At 47.1% G+C, this 18,021-nt stretch overlaps 1 protein-coding gene and 1 pseudogene across 1 annotated transcript in view; one reads left to right on the plus strand and one right to left on the minus strand.

Annotated features, from left to right (window-relative positions):
- The window catches only part of LOC147728645 (serine/threonine-protein kinase Nek1-like), a 460,469-nt gene that overhangs the window by 436,325 nt on the left and 6,123 nt on the right, over nucleotides 1–18,021 (minus strand). The gene's annotated exons all lie outside the window — the stretch shown is intronic.
- On the plus strand, nucleotides 15,783–17,546 carry LOC147728648 (T-complex protein 1 subunit epsilon pseudogene; annotated as a pseudogene).

Raw genomic sequence — 18,021 nt, forward strand, 5'->3', positions numbered from 1 at the left:
TACTTAACTCATTGTTGATATTTGCCACTGAGTGATCCACTGTAACACGTAATGCTGATTGATCGTCCACATATGTTTAAATGCCAATAAAAATGTTTCACATGAACTTTTAATAGTAAAAAAAGAGTAGTTGAATTATTTTTCTAGCTGCTTCCAAACCTTCGATACAAGATTATTATTTTAATCTGTACTCTAATTTTTGTCATAGGATACCCAGAGCCTCCCACAGTAAAACTAGCTTCTGGGGGCATGTTACTGCATGGACATGGTAACAATAAATTCCTACATATCCCATTTTCAAATGACATGCATCATACCATGAGGGGGTTACAAAACTTACATACAGTTGACTTATTAGTATTTAATATGAAGGTTTTTTCCCTTTTCAAAATGGTTACTTTGACATGTCGGCCTATAGGTTTAATCTACAGCAGTCAAGCTAGAATGGTAGGCCTGAAGGCATGTTTTCCTTGTCACAGTAGTGAGTGGTACAATAGGGCTGAATTTCACAAGCGACATTTAGCTTTCTATGCCATAGATGTATTTTCTGCACCATATATTATGGCTTATATAAAAGTTAAATAAGCTAAAGAGGGATTAGCCAACTTCTATATGTTTTAGGGGTCAGAACACATACACTGGGCATTGGACAGCAGTGCCTCAAAGTGGGAAGTCTAAAAATAAGCAATAAAATGGTGCAATATATGGGTGAACACACACAAAGGGAAATCTCAAAAAAAGAACTCCAGAAAGTTTGAGATTTTGACCTATATTTCTCAAGCTCACCCTGGCAAGCAAGTAGATACTCATCCAATAGTCAGAATATAAATGAATACATTTGTGTCCAGTTAAGTGACCTAGGAACGAGGGCAAGGCATGATGGCCACTTTCATTCATCATTCGCATGGAAAATAACGCTGCTTACTGAAGATGTAAACATTAAAGTAAAGTAGATCATATCATAGGTTGGCACAAATACAAGTTATCCATGCCTGAAGACAATACTTCACTCATAACAGGAAGTTGTTTAAATCAGAAAATCAGATCGTCGTTTAAAAATAACTCTGGCAAGTCGGATAGCCTCAATGAGAACCTCTGCAACACAACAATAGCAGATTTGACCTCACAGTTATATTGAAATGACCCAGAAACACGTTAAACATACAGGAAAATATCTTGGCTAATTTCAGAATGTCTTATATAGCCCAGGTGCAAGAAAGAAGGCTCTATTTCATAGGTGGAGCTTGTAGCATTAACAAATTATGTACCAGCACAAGCCAAGGCTGCCTCCATTCCCCAATGATTTTTGTACTTGCAATGGAACCATTTATTTAACGCAGACAGAAAAATCCAAATCTATGAGGTTTGCAAATCAGCACACATGAGCACAACTCAGCAGTATATGTGGATGACGTCCTATTATTTCTCACCGAACTGGACTCCTAGATCCCCGACTTGAGGGAGGAGATGACATCCTTCACGGATGCCTCGGGCTTCCTGAATCAACTATCCAAAATCTTGTAGCATGGGTATAGCAGCCAATGTAGAACATACCAAAATGGTATTGACCCAACACAGCTTCCCCTAGACATGCAAATCAATAATATACTTTGGCCTCCACATACCACACTCCACAGCAGACGTCTATCGGTGCAGTATCCCAACCCTGCCACAAGTGTCATACAAAGATCTCTACCGCTGGGAAAAGCTTGAGATCTCATGGTTGGAGACTCCTTTATGGGGTACAGACTCTTGTGTTATGCTTTCCAAAGAGCCCATTGTTCAACAGATTCAGACCAAACTCCTCACTTTTGTTCAGAAGGTCCAATCACGGAGGTTGGCTATGGTTTCTCTTTATAGACAGATGAGGAAGAGAGACCTGGAATTCCCTAACATAGAGGCATATATACAGAAGGCCTAACTCTGCCCTGCTGTGAATTGGCACCAAAGCCCACATGACAGGGAATGGGCCCAAGCTGAGCACCACTTCTCTCACATACCACTACACAAACTTCTCTAGCTCCTCGGGAGTGCCACCTCTACTTCTTCTTTTAACGCAGACCATCCAAGACCATTGGTGCCAAGTCACATTCAACAAGAGTTCCACAACATATCTTACACCACTCACTCCCATGGTATACAACTCAATGTTTCCAATAGGATTACTGGATCGACGTTTTAGAAACTAACACAATAGTAGCATAATCCCTCCCCATCCCCCAGCAAGTCGTCCGTAACCTTTACCGGGACACGGAGTTGCTTAGCTGGGAGGAGGTGCGGGGGTGGCACCTCACAATAGCAGATGACTTTAAGAATTACCCAATTACTACACAGGGTGGGTTTTGGGATGGTGCTGAACAATGTTGCACAAGAGAAGACTCCATAGCAAACAGTGTTTATTAACAAAATACTCTGAAAGAGGATTACCACGTTACAATTAGCAATATCGGATACAGGCCTCAAACACAGTTACATCCGCAGATGGGAGGGAGACCTGGGCGAGGAGATATCTGAAGACATGTGACATAAAATTTGACAGAGGGCGGCCTCACATCCAAACGCATAACACAAAGAAACCATTTATACATTTCTCACCAGGTGGTACCTCTCCCCAACCAGAATTCACAGGATGTTCGGGAGATTCAAGGCTTGTTGGAAAGGTTGCGGGGTAGAAAGGCACCTTTATTCACATGGGGGGGTCCTGCACCCACGTTTAACATTACTGAATCCGCCATTGTCCCCAGATTAGGGCAGTGATGGACATTACTCTACCATCACACCCCTTACTGCTACTCCTGGGCAGCCCTGAAGAGTCCAGTCTCTGCCCCTTAACTACCACACAGTAATTGTAGTAGTAGTAGTAGGCAAATACAAATAATAGCAAAAAAGCATGGAGATGCTCGAGTTGGGTGACCTGTGGAAGACTACTATGTCTGGTCAAGCTTTTAGAAGAGCAGTAAAAAAATCCATTAAATGGCAAAATTGGACGAATGACAAAGAAAAGGTGTCCAAGCAGTCGAACTGTGGTTGGTGCTGAAATCTTTTTCTGTCCAAAGAGTCACCTCTCCTGGAAGCCATCTACTACTTAAAGATAAAATAGAGCCTATTGGCACTAAGATTCAGTGATATTCCAACATTAGATTTTCTTACAAAGTGGAGGGAAGATGGCCAAAGAGGAGGCAAGAAATGCTGTCTATGTCATCAGGCAGACGAAACCTTGCAGCACCTCAAATACATCTGCCCTGCCCTCGCCATTCAGAGAAGAGGCTTGCTGTAAAAATAATTGAATAACCTAGGGATGAGGTCTGGTAGATCAGCAAAAATGGAGTCAATGGATCAACGGAACACAATGCTGAACACTAAATTGGTACACTTCCTGGACATTTTAAAAACCCTTGTCACAGTAGACACAGGTGCGTTAAGATGAATGGTGACAAAGGCCCCTGACAAGAACCCTTGCATAGATTTATACTATGGCAGACTGTTAGGGACCATGAATTCTTGCTGCCTCATATCCCATTACGTTGAGTACCAGTTTGACATTATTCTATCTGTTCTTTTGGCCAAACATTAGTACCTTTGCGCAAATGTGCGCATGCATAGGCTGTTTACCAGTTTTACACATGAATGTTAGCACTTTTGCACTTTATGCTAAATTTGTCTACTGTAGGCCCAGCAAATCTTGTATCAACGGCTGTTTTCTAAACGAGAAAGAATGTTTGCACAATTGCAATTTATGCTCTATCTTGCCTGTGCTGGTAAACATTAGAATTGGCTGTTAAACTATTTCCTTTGAATATTCTCCCATATTGTATAGGCCTGGACATTGTTTGCTTTAGGGCAGGTTGCCATGGGGCGCCAGATAGGACTGTATGGTTGCATCCTATGTACCAGTTTGCATGTGCCAGCATGATTGTATAGGACTGATAACCTTATTCTAGATTTTACCTATGACTGATAACCTTATTCTAGATTTTACCTATTCATATGCTCAGTTTTATATGTTTTAACTGATGTTTATGATTTTTATTGACTAATAAACTAATTTACTACTACACACAGGGGAAACCCGTCATTCACTTGCTGGTGGCAGCCCAGATGGCTCTGGCACAGTTCTGGAACAGTCTGCCACCCCACCCCTGTTCGTGTGGTGGGGCAAAGTGTAGTCCATCTATGCACTTGAGAAGTTGACCGCACTATAGCAAGACCTATTGGAGAAATTGGAGGCCATCTGGCTGTCCTTTCAAATCTTTATGAAGGGTGATAGATTACTGGCCGATGACCCTTGTCAAAAACCGGACTTGATTTGCAAGGCTGGCATTCATATTCTGAATTCCATTTTAAACACAGCCTCCGAAATAGAAAACCCCCCTTAAATGAGTAAGAAATTCCCCTACTCAGGCATTCATTTTTTGCACTGTGCAACAATAACTTGTATTGAGGGCGAAATGTAATAATGAGTGACACAGTTTGATGAAAAATGTTATTGTATTTATAAAACTTTTCAACTTTAAAAATAATGTGGTTAAAAAAATCATGTACCGGGGGCGTGGTCTTGCTGCGAATGGCGTGAGACGCACACTGTGGGAGCTCCGGTCACCCGCTGCTGTTTTAAGCCATTATCGCTGAGTTTGGGGTGCTGGTGTGAGGTTCTTTAATTTTGACTCCATTTTACATTCAACTCCATTTTGTGTTGCCTTTACACAGGCTGCATGATTCACGAAGTGTCTCTGCCCTTTTGACTGCAACGTGTTGAAAACCCCCTCTGTCCTTGTTTTGAAACCCATCTCAGATACCAGCCGGCCTAAACTAATTCTTATCTGGACCACCTAATCCCTGTATCAACTATCTGTTAGCCTTTAAGATTCTTCTCGTGCCGTATCTTATCTTTTGGCCTTCGCTATTCTCTCCCTGTGTTTTCCTATTCCACAACCTTTCCTTTGAAGCACACAGACATGTTCTGTCATTACTGATTGACCTATATGTGCTGTAATTGATTGACTTATCGGGTTGGGCAAAAGCACGACTCAAGGGGGATATTCTGGTTACATGATGCCTTGTTTTGAATGTTTTCCTATTGGCTAATATTTGGCAGATTTTGCATGTCCATGTTAGGCATTTTGCATGCTTGCAAAAGCTAGGACTGCCCCTTACTTTTATGCTGAGTTTGTAACCCTAAGCATATATAAGGCCTCTGTTTTCTGTACTCCTCAGACTGCCTCATTCAGTTGCTAAGGCTTCTGTGTGACGTAGTCTCACTTATTTAAGTTTAATAAAGATGTCTTTTCATATTTCAGCTTCTGTGCCAACTTCTTTGTTATCAAGTATTAGTGAGACCCCTGAGAATGAAGATTTGAGTTTCTTCAGGTGGCGCTTCTTTACTGGGCGCTTGTGTGGCAGACTGTGAGGGGCGCACCTGGAAGAGCAGATAACAGCGGGGGCGCGATCTAAGCGGTGGGCCGGCTGTTTCGCCCTGGACCCTCGGCCCGGATCGTGGCGGCTGCCATTTTGAGGCTTTCGAACACAGCCCTTCCTCATGGCTGGGGGATGCGAAACTGAGACCCCCCCCCCCCTCCACTCCGGGCGCGGCAGATGCTGCACTCATCAGGAGAAAGCCAGGCCGCACGATTGCAGCGATTGTGACAGCAGCGGCGCTAGGGGTATGAGGGTGACTGCTTCCCAGCGTGTCCTGGAGCCACCATTTTGGGTGTGCAGTCGGCCTGCGGAGCTTGAACTTCCCCGGGACAAGAGACTGACGGTGCGGTCCCCTGGTCTCAGTACACACCAGCGGTGAGTGGGGCTGCTGTGCGGTGGGGGAGCTGCCCCGCGGAGGTGCCCAGCGGGGGGAGCGCACTTTTCTGACGGCAATACCGCGCCTGGGATTTGGCACAAACCCCTATAGAGGCCCGCTGCTCCCCCGGCGTAAAAACTCTAGAGGCGCTCCCCCACCCGCCCTACCTGCCTGATCGCCTCACAGAGCTGCCTTTGTGGAGGACCTACTGAGAGCTGTTCCCTCCGCGCTGCTTGGATGGAGGCTGCAGCGGGTCCCCGCGGGCAAATCACCACAGCCCGCTTGGATCTGCTGGCTGGGAGCGTGAAGGCTGCCCTCTTGTGGTGGGCTAAGAGCGCCTGGGTTGCCTAGGAACAGAGGTTGGAGAAACTACACTGGACAACATTACAGAGGGGGGTACAGGGACTTACACCCCCCACAGTGCCTCTACTGGGAGCCGGGGCCTATGCAGGTTCCTTGGCCCTGTGCTGGACTCTGAGGGCCGCGTTTGCTGCATGAACTGAGTATGCCCTGTGTATGTTACGGCCTCAACACAACTTCTTCCTCGGGGGCGCCACATCACTGCTTGCGTCCCTCGTGCCCCACAGATTTACCGGAGGCCTGCCCCTTCTAATTCCCCCTCTTGTGTCTCCTGAACCACGTTTGCCTGCATGACCTGGAATTCACGGTTGTTGACCTTGGCCTGCAGCTGCCACGCACCGATGTGTTGGAGGGAGTGACTGGACACTGGAGAAGCGAGCTGCTGAGCATTTTGCCCGGGACCGCATCCTATCCTGGCGGGAGGCGAGGGGGGTGACAAGCGTGCGCCCCGCAAGAGTGGGCGCCATCTGGAGTGGGACGGCTGCGGTGCGGTGGAAACAATAGGTAACCGGGCGCCCCTGTGAGATGTCTTGCGAACCCCCGTTGGGCCTTTGGAACTAGTGCCCGGCTGGACAGCTGCAATTCCACAATGACGCGCACCAACCGCGGCAAGGACGCCCCTGTGCCAACCTCTAAAGACACCTCTGTTGCAGCAAAGTGGGGCAAGACAGGTACAGCCGCCCCCGCGGAGATGACTCTGCAGCCTGGAGAGGACTCGCAGCCAGTGATGCAGGCATTCATGGCCTCCTTCATGACGAGCTAAAATCTGAAATTGGCTCCTTGCGCACTGAGGTCCACTCCTGTGTCCGGGAGCTCAGGAAGGAAGTCACTGACTTGGGCGAGCGAGAGGACAGACTAGAGAGGACAGTTGACGCCCGCACAGAAGATCAGGAGCAACTCTGGAAACGCCTGGCACCCTGGAAGACCAACACATAGAATTACAACTGAAGCAGGAGGACCTGGAAAATCGAAGTCGCCGCTGCATCCAGAGAGTTCCTCTTGGGGCGGAAGGGAAGGACATAATGACCTATGTGGCGCAGCTCCTCCATGGGGTCTGGGGGGATGACGACGCCTCCACGCCGGCTTTAGATCAGGCACATCGGGTCGCCGGGCCCGCGGGCGGGCCGGGTCTCCTCCCAGTCATTCTAACCAGGGTCCACTTCTTTGCAGAGAAGGAAGTCATTCTCCGGGCAGCGAGAGCCAAGCAGGACTTCACGTATAATGGCCATAAGATACAGATCTTCCAATATTTGGCACCCAACACCCTGCGCCACCGCCGTGGTTTCAGGCCTGTAATGGACAAACTGACAAGCTTGGACATCCCCTACCAGTGGGGCCATCCATTTGCCATTATTTTCCAATGGGAATCAAAGCGTAAGGTGATACGGTCCTACCAAGAAGCAGCTCAACTGCTCCGATTGCCCACCTCTCTGCCTGCCATGCCCACCCCTTCCCCACCTACTGCACAGGTGCCTGCTAAACCCTCTTGGTCCACTGTGCGTCAGCGCAGACGCTCACCGGCTCTGGACGAGCAAGCATCCTCGCAGGCCAAAAAAACCTCATTGAGCATATCAGGTCCCTAGAAGCGGACAAATCGGACACAGGCCCAGATTCCCCAGTACCTAGCTGAACAGCTTATGTGCTCATAACAAACTCTGGCCCTTCTTCCCTGGACGATCTTACTGTATGTCGCGGAGTTTCAGACACTGCCCCAACTCCCCTTTTCGCAGTGTAGCTGGTGCTGGAGCACCCCGCCTAAACGGACTTGAGTGCTGCAAACGACCTACCCCCATCTGTTCCTGAGAGAGTGACGTCTCTGGGTTCCTCCAAATCCTAGGGTGCAGGAGGACCCATGACTGGGACAAAAAAGATGTGGCTCGGTTGGCCGATGTTGATTGTTCTTTTTTTCCTTTTCTTTCCGACTTTTTATCGGACTCATTCTCTCTCCCCTATACTACTCCCTGGGTGTGGTGGGCGGGTGACTGCAAGGCTACAGTGGGCACTGGGGCGTAGGGAGGACTACCCTCTGCTCCCCTCTTCCCTTATTTAGACATGTCTCTTCGGGGGGCACAATGGCTTAATACGTGATGGGATGAGTTAATGGCTCTTCCTGACCCTTTAATGGTCCTTTGCCTTAATGTTAAGGGACTTAATTCACCCAACAAGCGAAAGCAAGTGTGACGCTACATACTGCAACATAGTCCAGACATTATTTTCCTTCAAGAAACTCACCTCTTAAATGCAGACACCCCTCACATGGCACATCCTAAATATCCCCTTCCATTCCGGGCCGCAGCTGACACCAAAACAGCAGGAGTGGCTATCCTATTCAGAAAGGGTATCAGGCAGGGGACCCTAAAAACTTTCCGTAGCTCAGATGGACGTTTCATCCGGGCAGGGGTTGAGGTTGGCAAAAGCCTATTCACTTTGTGCAAGGTTTATGTGCCAAACCAGATGCAAGACTCCTACCTCCGGACGCTATTACGGGAGCAGGTGCCGCAGTGCGACCCCTCTTTGATTGTGGGAGAAGATTTTAACTTGGTGTGGGATCCCGTGCTGGACCGTAGTGAAGCCTCCTCGAACAAATCAGGTGCCCTGTCCTCTGTGCTCCGGAAACAGATAACAGACCTTGACCTAATAGATTTTGTCGTTACCACTTTCCTGAGGTGCGAGACTACTCATACAACTCGCATGACCACCGCTCATATTCGCGTATTGATTATTTATTTATATCGCACACCTTCGTAAGGGATACAATGGCGGCAGTCCTGTCCGATATCTCGATCTCTGACCATGCTCATGTTGAACTTCTCCTGCAGGACCCGGCCACATGCCCCACCTGTCAACCGTGGTGGCGCCTGCCGCCACATATTCTGCGGGACTCGGAAAATGTGGAGTCTATACAGGCAGCCATAGACTCTTACTTTGCGAGCAATGATCTACCCGGGACCCCGTTCCCTGTGGTGTGGGATGCCTTTAAGGCGACGATCCGAGGTCAGATTACGTCCATTGCGATCACGTTGGCGCGGGAGGCCCGCAGCCTAGAAGATAGCCTCTACTTGGATATTAAGAAGCTGGAGAAGCAGGATCGGGAGCGCCCCTCCCTCGTAACCCGGCGGAAACTTGCAAACCTTCGGGCCAGCTCCGTTTTTTGTGAACTAATAAAGCTGAACGGTCCCTACTTGCTTCGAAACAACGGTACTTTGAGGGGGGACAAAGTGGGTAGGTTGTTGGTGAGGCCTCTGCGGGTCCGAGCAGCGAAGGCCCACATTGCGAACATCCAATTATTTGATGGAGGGCGGGTCACTGCAGAGCGAGCTAAATGCGAGGCCTTTAGGGCCTATTATACCACTCTTTACGAGGCGGAAACGCCCTCCCAAGCCTATATCCATGAGGTACTGAACCAATGCTCCTAGACCCCGATACACCCACACTACGCTAACCAACTGGAAGGTCCCCTCGTGGCGGAGGAACTGACAGCGGCACTGAAGGACCTCCCCCTTGGGAAGACACCAGGCCTGGATGGCTTGCCGGTGGACTTTTATCATATGTTCATATTGCAACTCCAGCCATACCTGCTGCGACTATATAATTCCTTCTCGGACACGGAGGGGCCGTCGCCTTCCATGTGTATGGCGGAAATAGCTCTTATCCCCAAACCATGAAAAGACCCCACGCTATGTGCTTCTTACCGTCCCATAGCATAGCTAAACACTGACCTTAAACTTTACACTAAAATGCTAGCTAAATGCTTAGATCCCCACATGCCTGGCCTTGAGGAGCCAGATCAGGTTGGCTTATTCAGCAACAGACAGGGGGCAGATAAACGTGCGTATAATTGTGCATTTGGTAGGGAAAGCATACCACTGGAATATACCGGCCTGCCCTCTATCGCTCGACGCAGAAAAGGCGTTCGACTGGGTAGACTGGGGTTTTCTTCACGCGGTGCTACACAAGGTCAGTCTAGGACACAACATTATCTCCATGATTATGGCTCCCTATCTCTCCCCTCAAGCGTGGGTTCGTGTAAACGGGAAGCTCACGGATCCCTTCTTCATACGCAGGGGTACGCAGCAGGGCTGCCCTCTATCACCTCTTCTATTTGCCCTGGCAATAGAGCCCTTAGTCGCGATGATTAGACAGATCGAGGACATTCGCGGCCTCGCTTTAGGAGGTCGACAGAATAAAGTAGCGTTATTCGCGGATGACCTTAAACTCACGTTATTGCGCCCTCATACCTCTCTCCCGGCGCTTCACACTCTCCTATAGACCTTCGAAAGGGCATCCTGCTTTAAAATTAATCATGACAAATCTTGGGCTTTAAACCTCACAATCCCAAAAGAGGAGCTACCAGTCTTGAAAACACTGGCACCCTATCAATGGATTACGGACCATATTCGGGATCTTGGCCTCCAACTGACCCCTTCTCTTGGCACATGGTCTCAGGTAAATTGGCGTGAATGCTAGAAAGAAGTCCAGGACGACCTGCAGCGGTGGAAGTCTCTGACTATCTCTTGGCTCGGTAGGCTCAACGCTGTCAAAATGTTGATACTCCCTAAGACCCTATACCTGTTCCAATGTCTCCCCACCATCGGAATGGACAACCACTGAAAGCGAAAAGGTGTGGTTCCATATGGATAGGGTGGTGATGGGGCGTACTAGATGGGACCTTACATGGCTCCACCGTGCGGCACACTCTGGCAGAGCCTATATGGCGGTGCCTACCAAAACGGACCTTGATATCTGGGGCAAAATAGCTGTGCGTAAGGGGCTGACAACCCTCCCTTCTCCTCACACTTCCATTGCGGGCAACCCGCTCCTCCCCCCGGCCTATTGTACACAAGCCTTTACCAAATGGTTATGGGGAGGGTGCAGAGTAATTGGCGACATGTTTGAAGGGGGAACCCTAAAGACGTTTGCCCAGTGCAGAGAAGAATTTAATCTCCCACCAGAAGCGGACCTCCAGTATGCCCAGTTGCAGCACTGGGTGTTGTCACCCAAAATGCTGCAGGCCGCTACTCGACCATACACCCCCTTTGAGCGGCTGGTCTGCTCCTTTGACGACTCGAAGGGCCTTATCTCTCGGACATACCAGATCCTAAAACACCCTCCTGTGCTGACTGCAAACCCATATCAACGTCAATGGCAACTGATGTCTGGCACGGAAATCACAGCTGAGGAGTGGAACAGTCTATGGCAAGGCATTCCTAGGGTCTACCGTAGCATCCCACAGAGAGATAATGCACACAAAATGATGACACAATGGTACTATACGCCCGTCCAGCTCCATAAAATGTTCCCTGCAACGTCCCCCTCGTGCTGGAGGTGTTTGAATGCATCTAGCGACTTCATTGACATTTGGTGGGCCTGCCCGCTCCTGACCATGCTCTGGAAGGAAGTCCTTAGTCATATTAAGGAGGTGCTGGGCTTTCCCCTGCCTGAATCTATAGCCACGATCCTATTGGGCCTCAAACCAGATAATTTAAAAGCACTCACTCGAAGCGACTGGACTATAGCTTTACACATGCTTGGGGCGGCTAAGCAACTCATAGCGATATACTGGAAAAAGATAGAGGCACCCCCAGTTGCTGCTTGGTTTGTGTGCCTGCAGCACGTCATAACTATGGAACTTCTCACAGTACGACTGCAATCGCGAGACACCCGCTTCAACACTGTCTGGCGCCCCCTTTTTAGGTATCTCTGTAAAATAGAACATGCGCGATATTTGCCCTCCAAGCTCAAAGCGCTGCGACTCTTTGAGGATGCACTGACCCACCCAAATCCCGATAGGCTTCTCGCATACCTAGACAGGTCATAACCACCCACCCTTTTAAAAACCATCACGGCCACCATGGCTACTCAAGCTGACCATCGCCCCATGTCACTTTCGGTCTGTCCGCTTGCTTACCCAGGTAGCTGTTTACTTCTTCTTTGTCACCTTTCCTCTTTCTTCTCTGACTCTTTTCTGTCCATCTATCGCTATCCACTATGTAGGGGCTGCTAGCCCATGTTTACAATGTTACTGGTTCTCAACGAGTCCTGAACTATTGAACAGCCTGTTCTTATGGATGTATGTACTAGAGCACGCAGCCGGCCCAAAAAGGGTTGTAGGCGACATGCTGTGTTACCATTAGTTTCATACTGCCTATGTATACATTGGAGAAGTGTGGCTCAATGGTTAGAGCAGCAAACACTGATGCAGAGGTATGGCCCGGGACCATGGTTCAATTCCCGTCTCGGCGGCTCTTGGGCTCAATTTCCTCGGACCTGATAATTTTCGCCTCAGTGCCTATTCTAATCATAGGTCCCATTCTGCAACTCTGGGCAATAGCTTGCTTAATTTCCACAACGGCACAACAGCGCTGGGATGCCTGGCTTCACCTTGGGGGTGCCCAGGAGTGGGCATTTCACAGGGAAAAGCTAGGAAGGTTTCCAAAGCTGTATGCGTTACAGCGCCAGGACACCCCAGTTGGGGTATTAGTGTGCTCTACAAGTACAAATTACATTACATTACACTGAAAAGCATTTGATACCAACGCGGCCGGCCCTAAATGGGTTGTGGGCTTAACGCTCTGTAAGCATGGACTTGTGATGGATCTTCTCTTTTTTGTTTTAAAAAAAATATATAACAGACTTCAAACAAAAAAATCATGTACCACTTACACACTAAACCATTTTCAGTTTTGGACAATGTTGGTTCTTTGGGAGCAAAATTAAACATTTGAAAGAGAGAGCTGCTGATGTAATACATGAAATGCAAAATAGCAAAAGGCTAGACTGTATAAAAACATAATTAACTATCCTAAACAAAAAAAGAGAAGTTGTGGATTGCTTCGTCCTGAACAAAATATCATGTTAGACAACTATGTTTAATATTTGCCTGGATCACGTGCTTCTCATTTGAACACCGACTGCTCTTGAAGTTGTAGTATCACGAAGTTTATAAGAAGCTCAATTTCTTTCCTTTTTTATTTCATTGTTTGCATATAGCACTCTCACTGTTTGCTGGTGACACTTAGAGCAAAAGCAATGGGGGAAGCAGGGGATATAGTAAGAAACAGCTGTAGAAACAGGCACAGATAATTACATACTTTGGTATATTAGCTCTGAGAGTGTAAACGCTCTATATAAGAGGTGACTTCAAACTCTTCTAGACTTTGTAGAGTCAGGGGTGGTGTTCTATTATCAGGAGCTTCAAAAATGAAGAGGTGCAATGCACCAGACAGACATCTGTGAGAAGTTTAAATTCAGTGACTAGTTGGACTGTAGGGGGCGTAACAAAATAATCAGGTTAACAGCCATACAGGGCTATATGAAAATGGCACTGTTCTGAATAAAGCCCATTTATTTTTCATGGGACATTCTAGGTCATTGATGAGGCAGGCCATATGTTATTGTGCTAGCCTGGAGCCTGCTCATGGGTTCCGTTAAATAAACATCAGAAACACTTCCACAGCATTCAGTCCTGTAGATCGTAAACCGACTAGTGCAACCAGATAGGCAGGAACTGGAAAATCAGGATCAGGGACAGCAAAGTGAGGTAGATGAACACATTACTGGTCGTGTGGGATAAGCAAGAATTCATCATAAAATAACTATGGCCTTCAAAGAATAAGAGATGCTTAGTGTTCCAAATGTCTGCTACCACAAAATTGCTTACAATTATAATGGACTCACTCATAATTAGTAGGACAACTGCCATATTGCTTTATAAAATAAATGAGAACATAGTGATGCGAACTTCATGATCTGTCAATGGTGACTCTCCAAAAATGGACAGAATGTGACTGTTAATATGTTGGTCATTTGCTTACACCGGGCGCTTCTAATATCGGACACTGTGGTAATAAAAGATTTTTGGATGAGTAAGTTACTGTTCAGTACACTCAGGCTAGCCACTGTATCCTCAAAACAGGTGTGTGAAAGACTCCATAAGAACAAGTTACTTACCTTCGGTAATGCTTTTTCTGGTGGATACAATATCTGCCTGTGGATTCCTCACCTTTTGAATACCCCCTGCGCCAGCATTCCTCGGGAAAATTCTTTCCTAGTTCTCTCCACGCCGATGAGGACGTCACAATGGACCGACTCCGCATGCGGCATCGCGTGACATCACCAGAGCCATAAAAGGATCTCGTCGGCGTGATGACGTCAGTTCCATCCATTTTTTCCGTGCCACAGAGGCAGACAGGCGGACTGACACATTTTCAAATTTATACATACAATATTTCAAAATACATATATACGTAAATATATATAAAAACACTATTGCATAATCAATAAATGCAAAGAGAAATTACTAGAGTAAAATGTTTCTCATTATTAAGAGATATACATAATTCAAATTAAACATTCTTTGGAAGAAACAGTCTTTGGTAGAGACAGGTGGACTACGGGGAGGTGGGAGGGAGTGTGAGGAATCCACAGGCAGATATTGTATCCACCAGAAAAAGCGTTACCGAAGGTAAGTAACTTGTTCTTCTGATGGATACTTCTGCCTGTGGATTCCTCACCTTTTGAATAGATTCCCAAAGCCGTACCTCTCCCGGGGGAGGGTGTCCACCTGACTAGACCAAAAAATCTTGCAAAACAGAACGAGCAAAATGGCCATCCCTCCTGACCTCAGAATCCAAGCAGTAATGCTTTGCAAAGATGTGGAGGGAGGGCCAAGTTGCTGCTTCACATATATTAAGCACTGGTACACCTCAAAGCAGAAGAAATAGACTTAGCTCTTGTAGAATGAACTTGAATACCTTTAGGTGGTTCTTTCTTGGCCAGGACGTAGCTAAGCTTAAATGCACAAGATAATCCACCTAGAAAGCGTCCTCTTGTGCACTGCCTTGCCTTTCATTCTTCCAACATAGCCCACAAAGAGCTGATCGTCCAGTCTAGATCACTAGTCCTATCCAAATAAAAGCTGGTAGCTCTTTTAGGGTCCAATCAATGCAGTCTCTCCTCCTCCTTGGGAGGGGAGGATAAAAATTAGGCAAAGCAATAGATTGTCCCATGTGAAAAGGGGTAACCACTTTGGGAAGGAAAGCAGCCCTGGTCCTTAAAACCAACCTATCTGCATGAACAGTCAGAAAAGGAGGTTTGGAACTAAGAGCCTGAAGCTCACTTACCCTCCTAGCCGAGGTAATGGCAATCAAGAAAACAGTCTTAAAAGTAAGAAGCCTCAAAGGGAAAGAGTGAAGAGGCTCAAATGGAGAACCCATTAGAAACGTAAGAACTAGATTCAAATCCCACTGTGGCATAATATATTGAGTGGGAAGAAACTTCTTTGTCAGACCCTTAATGAATCTCATGGCAATGGGGGATTTAAAAAGGGATGGCTGATCAGGCAGACATATAAAGGCCGATAAGGCCTATAAATAACCTTTGACAGTAGCCACAGCACAACCTTGCTGTGCCAAAGAAAGAGAAAACTCCAAAATGTTAGACAGACGGGCTTTTAGAGGGTCCATGTCTCTCCACACCACCTAACAAATCTGGACCATCGGGAAGAGTAAACAGACTTAGTGGAATGTCGTCTGGAAGATAAAATAACATCCATTATCTCTGGCGGGAGAGAGAAGGAACTCAGGTTGCCCCGTTCAATCTCCAGGCATGAAGGTGCAGACTCTGGCTCTCTCGTGCGTTTCTCCAGCAGCCACCATGTCGTCCATGGGCACCCTCGCCTTCGATGAATATGGCAGGCCTTTCATCATCATTAAGGATCAGGATCGTAAGCCCCGGCTCATGGGCCTGGATGCTCTGAAGTCTCACATAATGGCTGCAAAAGCAGTTGCAAATACTCTTCGAACTTCTCTTGGACCCAATGGGCTCGATAAAATGATGGTGAATCAAGATGGCGAGGTGACTGTAACAAACGATGGTGCCACCATTTTAAGTATGATGAATGTAGATCACCAAATTGCTAAATTAATGGTGGAGCTGTCAAAGTCCCAGGATGATGAGATTGGAGATGGAACCACTGGAGTAGTAGTTCTTGCAGGTGTTTTGTTGGAGCAAGCAGAACAGTTGCTGGACCGTGGTATTCACCCAATTAGGATAGCAGATGGTTACGAGCAGGCGGCCCGCATTGCTATCGAGAACCTGGACAAGATAGGTGATAGTTTCCCTGTGGATCCTCAGAATGTTGAACCCTTAATTCAAACAGCAATGACAACACTTGGCTCTAAAGTAATTAATCGCTGTCACAGACAAATGGCAGAAATTGCAGTGAATGCTATACTAACAGTTGCAGACATGGAACGTAGAGATGTTGATTTTGAGCTAATTAAGGTAGAAGGGAAAGTTGGTGGTAGACTTGAAGATACCCAGCTGATCAAAGGTGTGATTGTAGACAAAGATTTCAGCCAAAGGAAGTGAAAGATGCTAACATTGCTATTCTTACCTGCCCGTTTGAGCCACCTAAGCCTAAAACTAAACATAAGCTTGATGTGACTTCAGTGGAAGATTACAGAGCTTTACAGTCCTATGAGAAGGAGAAGTTTGCTGAAATGATTAAGCAGATAAAGGATACTGGTGCTAATCTTGCCATTTGCCAATGGGGCTTTGATGACGAGGCAAACCATTTACTACTTCAGAATGAGTTACCAGCTGTTCGTTGGGTTGGCGGTCCTGAAATAGAGTTGATTGCAATTGCAACAGGAGGTCGCATTGTTCCACGATTCTCTGAACTCACTGCTGAGAAGCTTGGTTTTGCCGGTGTTGTTAAAGAGATCTCATTTGGAACTACAAAGGATAAAATGCTAATCATTGAGCAAAGCAAGAATTCTAGAGCTGTAACCATTTTTATCAGAGGAGGCAATAAAATGATCATTGAAGAAGCCAAGCGAGCGCTGCATGATGCCCTTTGTGTAATCCGGAACCTGGTTCGTGATAATCGTGTTGTGTATGGTGGTGGTGCTGCTGAGATTTCCTGTGCTCTCGGAGTTAGCGAAGCAGCTGATAAGTGTCCCTCGCTAGAGCAGTATGCAATGCGGGCTTTTGCTGATGCTTTGGAAGTCATTCCCATGTCACTTGCTGAAAACAGTGATATGAGCCCTATCCAAACCATGACGGAAGTGCGAGCTAAGCAAGTACAGGAAAACAATCCAGCACTTGGAATTGACTGCTTACAGAAGGACACCAATGACATGAAGCAACAGCATGTCATTGAAACCTTAATTGGCAAAAGGCAACAGATTTCTCTTGCTACTCAGATGGTTAGAATGATTCTGAAGATAGATGATATTCGCAGGCCTGGGGAGACTGAAGAATAAAGTTCTAAACTGAATGATTATTGTGCTGCCGCTCCACTACTGTTATAAATAGAACTAGCACTTAATTCACAGCTGTTTGTTTTATTGCAGTGTGCAAACAATAAATGTTCTTTATTTTAAAAAAAAAAGGTTCAGACTCTGGAGGTGGGGGTGTAGAACCTGCCCCTGCGACTGCGAGAGGAGGTCTGCCCTGAGAGGGAGATGGAGCGGAGGGTGCGATGAGAGGTGAATTAAGTCTGTGTACCACACCCTTCTTGGCCAATCCAGGGCGATCAATATAACTTCGGCCGGTCTTGACAAATCTTCCTCAGAACCAGAGAAATCAAGGGTATGGGAGGAAACGCGTAAAGAAGATGAGAACTCCAATTCATCTGAAACGCGTCCCCCAACGCTCCCTGCAACGGACCCTGGAGACTGCAGAACGACCGGCAGTGCGTGTTCTCCCGAGTGGCAAATAGGTCCAACCGAGGAGGTCGCCACATGTGGAAGATGTGATGGACAACCTCCAGATGAAGCCACCACTCGTGATCGGCAGAGTAACGTCGACTGAGACTGTCCGCACAAACATTTAGCACCCCCGCCAGATGATTTGCAAACAAAGAA

This window comes from Lissotriton vulgaris, chromosome 3_1 (genome assembly GCF_964263255.1).
Source record: "Lissotriton vulgaris chromosome 3_1, aLisVul1.2, whole genome shotgun sequence".
Lineage (NCBI taxonomy): Eukaryota > Metazoa > Chordata > Amphibia > Caudata > Salamandridae > Lissotriton > Lissotriton vulgaris.